Raw genomic sequence first — 4,973 nt, 5'->3', positions numbered from 1 at the left:
TTGAGTTTAAAAAATGTTAACAATTGTTGAAAATTGAAGTATTGAATATATATGAAACAAATAGGGCGAGGTATTGTCAACACTATGAATTCCCATACAAAGGATCACAGCCGTAAAGGAATCTAAACCATTAAAACACTTGAATTGATAACAACAATTACAGCGGAGACAAAATAATCACGGAAGGAGTACAACTCAGCTCAAAGATAACAACCGAGGATCTCCCAGGATACCGTCCTGTAGTCCCCAAATATAACTATCCAGTGGATCTCCCGGGTGCAGTACCGTAGTCCAACTCATAATGCGAGGGATCTACCGAAATCCCGATCCGTAGTCCCAAATGTAAATACCCAGTACTGGGCAAATCTACCGGGTGCATTCCCGTAGTTCCATATAACTGTGCAGGGGGATCTCCCGGGAATCTAACCCGTAGTCCCAAAGTAAATGTGCAGGGGGATCTCCCGGGAATCTAACCCGTAGTCCCAAAGTAAATGTGCAGGGGGATCTCCCGGGAATCTAACCCGTAGTCCCAAAGTAAACAAACAAGGGGGAGCTACTGAAATCCCACATCCGTAGTCCAAAAATAAATATACAACGCAACCAACAGAATCAACCGTTACATCACAACAGAAGGATCGAACATCACCGCAATACATATAACAACAATAAATGACAATAATACAAGGTAAGACAAGTAAATCAACTCAGGGGCTGTAAATCACGAGAAAATGGTAGAACCAGCTCAAAGGAATAACCACAGAAAAGAATACTGGCATAAAGGAAACAGTTCAATAACGGGAAAACTAACACATAGCAACGATCCCACAATATACAAGTCAATAATAAGGAAATCAACACGAGTCATGTAGTTATGAAAATATAACATGACAATAGGAGAGGCAAAACTCTTCAGTTAAGTCCAATAGGAGTCACATTAATCAAAGTATAAGACTCACGGGCATGCTTCACACCAACGTATAGATACTCGTCACCATGCCTATACGTCGTACTCAAAAAATAACACATAACTTATGACACAACTCTTAATCCCTCAAGCTAAGGTTAGACCAAACACTTACCTCGCCTTTGCCTTTGCCTCGCGAATTCGTCCGAAGCTTCAAATCTAGTCATAATAATTCAATATACTGAATATAAATCGTACGAATTAATTCCATATGAAAATAATAATTTTCCAACAAAAATCCGAAATTTAACTCAAAATCGATCGTGGGACCCACGTCTCAAAATCCGACAAAACTTACAAAATCCGACAACTCATTCAACCACGAGTCTAACCATACCAATTTTACCAAAATCTGACATCAACTCGACCCTCAAATCTTCAAATTAAACCAAGAGGGTTTTCAAGATTTTACCAACTAAAATCACCAATTAAATGTTAAAAACAACGATGGATTCGAGTAATCTAACCAAAATTGAGTTAAGAACACTTACCCCGATGTTTTCCTTGAAAATCTCTCGAAAAATCGCCTCACCCGAGCTCTCTTGGTCCAAAAATGGAAGAGTGAGACGAGTTTTGGACTTTATTCAGCTGCCCAGGGATTTGTTCTTCGCGTTCGCGGTCCTCCTCTCGCGTTCGCAAAGAACAAAATTTCCAAAAATCATTTTTCAAACTCTTCTCGGACAGCCTCTAGTATAATGGCCATAACTTTTTCTTCAGATGTCCAAATGACTATTATAATATGTTCCTGGAAACTAGATTCAAAAAGCTACAACTTTTGTTTTAAATCATCTCAAAATTCATTGTAGATTGAGAGATATGAGCCTCCGAAGTAAGACCTGCGCAACAGAATTTGTTCTTCTTCGCGACGCGAGGCTCTCTTCAAAATCCCAGAAGCCAAATCCTTCTTCGCGAACGCGAGAGGACCCCCGCAGACGCGAAGAGCAACACCAGATACCAGCTTCAGCTATTGCAAAACAGCCCGAAATGATCCGAAACCACCCCGAAACACACCCGAGGCCCCCGGGACTTCAACCAAACATGCCAACCAATCCTAGAACATCATTCAAACCTGTTCCAATCTTCAGAACGCTCAAGACAACATCAAAACACAAATTTTACATCGTATTCAAGCCTAAGAATTCCAAAAACTCTCAAATTACACTTTCGATCAAAAAATCTATCAAACCTCGTCCGAATGACCTGAAATTTTGCACACAAGTCACATTCAACACTACAAAGCTATTCCAATTTCCAGAATTCCATTCCGGCCCTCGATCAAAATCTCACTATCGAACCGGAAACTTCAAATTTCCAATTTTCTCAAAAACGATCCGATTCAAGTCGTTTCAAGTCCGTTTCTTACCAAACTTCAGAGACTTATCTTAAATCACATATAAGACCTGTACCGGGAGCCGAAACCAAAATACGGGCCCTAAACCGTCAAGTTCTAATCACAATTCATTACCAAATCTCATAGAAATTTCCAGAAAATAATTTTCTTCAAAAATTTATTTCTCGGGCTTGGGACCTCGGAATTCGATTCCGGGCATACGCCCAAGTCCCATATTTTTCCACGGACCTTCCAGGACCGTCAAATCACGGGTCTGGGTCCGTTTACCCAAAATGTTAACCGAAGTCAACTCAGTTGAGTTTTAAAGCTCTAATTCACATTTTAATCCATTTTTCACATAAAAACCCTCCAAAAAATTATACGGACTGCGCATGCAAGTCGAGGAATGATTAATAACGCTTTTCAAGGTCTTTGAATACCGAGATAATTATTTAATTTAAAGATGACATTTTGGGTCATCACATTCTCCACCTCTAAACCAAACGTTCGTCCTCGAACGTACTAAGAATTATTCTTAGGTTACCAAATTGATGATTTTTCTTTTACACAAATACTCGCGGTTGATCCCACATTACCACATTCGACATGAGTTCGATAACACCATTTCAATTGAGATTATTTCCTTTATCCATCTTTGTAATCTTTAAAACCAAATTTCTTACACTCCAATCATTTCCAGAAAGTTCTGGTTTTCACATCAGCACACGATATTAGTCTCGACTGGTTATAGCAACTCGTGCCTACGCACGCATCAACTTTTTAATAGCGCTTAACGGTTGTTACCCCACTTAGGGTCATTCATCCTCAAATAAGAAGTAGAGTCGGCTCTCAAACACATAATGTAACTTATCTTTTTCTTCGCACATCTTAATGTCCCAAATTTTTCTAACTCCCAAATTTTTTGAAAATTTCGGCAGAGTCACCCCTGTAATTGGGCCTATCCACCTGCCACAAGTAACACCAAAACAACTCCTAACAACACATCCACAACTCAACAAATCAGCACAATGTATTTATCAATAACACCAATCTCCGCATTAAAAGTGTGACACTATCATAAAGATATTTCGACATGGAACACATCATATGTATGACCTTAACCACATCTCTGGTTTTAATAGTTGTACATAATCTATTACAAAATTGTCAATTAACTTCATGTTAACAAATTCTTGTTTCAAGATTTCACTTTACTAACAACGTAGCGTGAAGATGTCATAATTATTCACCCAAATTAACGATTCACAATTAACGCCACCTGGGCACTCACCTTGTAGGCTAAAACTCAATAATTACAATACAATTTGGCAAGTTATGCACAGAGACATTCATACAAGAATTTTCAAATAGGCCTCATAGGCATGCCTCCCTATAAGTACTATATTAAAAATTTTAATTTCACAAAGGGAGAATTTAAACACATAAACTTTTCACCACAAGGACCTTGTCCTTATATAATATCCACCGCAGCTTGTAGCTCGGTTTAAATATTTCACATCATGTAAAAGTACGAGGATCTCGTCCCCAATTCCGTACACAAGTAATACGCACATTGTGCCAACTGAAACTTTCCATTTCCTTTCTTTCTTCTTCTAAATAATTTCCGTTAAACAAAATCACAACATATAAAGAACCCTCACACCGATAGGGAATAAAATTCACAATTTAAATCAATTTTCCTGAAATCACATCAAAACCCACATTATAACTATTTTTAGTGACTAACACATAATGATAGACATAGGTATCTCCATATAATCTCCCAACAGGATTATTCACATAAGTGAATTTAAGATTACGAAGCTCACTCACGAGTAGAGCATATTAGGAGGACTTGCCTCGATACTCATAACCGAATCAAGTTAAGAAAATTGTTCCTTTATGATAACTCGAGTTCGTACTTGTAACGACTTCATCTAGTGTAGCGACCTCAGCTATACCATAGCAAATACATCAATGGGTCGGGCCTCCACCTCTTAGGCACCATCTACCCGCTTTTCCTCCACCTCTAATTGGTAGTGTAAGTAGAGTAGTAACTGTAATGGAGTAAGTGGCACGTGTGCTCTGATGGAACAGATTTCTCCCAAGTCTATGACAATTTCTTAGGATGTTCCTAGTATCACCATTTTCATAACAACCCATCCGCAGTTCGACTGCTCATACTGAGTCTGTACCGGATAACTTAAATAACCCTTGCAGGAAATTCCATGCCACTGGTACATTAAAAGATGACTGCCTCACGCGAGTGTTGTGATTAACTTAAGCACTACGAGTATACTGAATATGTAAAATTATTAAGGACGCGGGAATATCTCAAGTCTCATCATCATCCCGTTTAAATCTCAGCTCTTGATCATATACAAGTTTTGGAAAACCTTTCAATACCACATAAATACATCTCAGGCCAAAATTGGTATAACACATGACCCCGCAATCTGATCGCTGATAGTGGACTCCCCTCACTTGGTGCGAAATCATAAGACACATTCCCAACGATCCACAATACTAACCTTCACCGCTCGTACGATACCAGTCATAAGACACCTCAAGCCATTTACTTGGCGATTGTCGTCCTCGTGATACGTTAAACTCACTTCCTCCCGTGTCTTGGCTGCTGTATGTACTCTTCGCTAATTAGAAACTCCCATACGAACCACA

This window comes from Nicotiana attenuata, chromosome 6 (assembly GCF_001879085.1).
Source record: "Nicotiana attenuata strain UT chromosome 6, NIATTr2, whole genome shotgun sequence".
In the NCBI taxonomy this organism is placed as follows: Eukaryota; Viridiplantae; Streptophyta; class Magnoliopsida; order Solanales; family Solanaceae; genus Nicotiana; species Nicotiana attenuata.
This window is presented reverse-complemented; position numbering follows the sequence as displayed.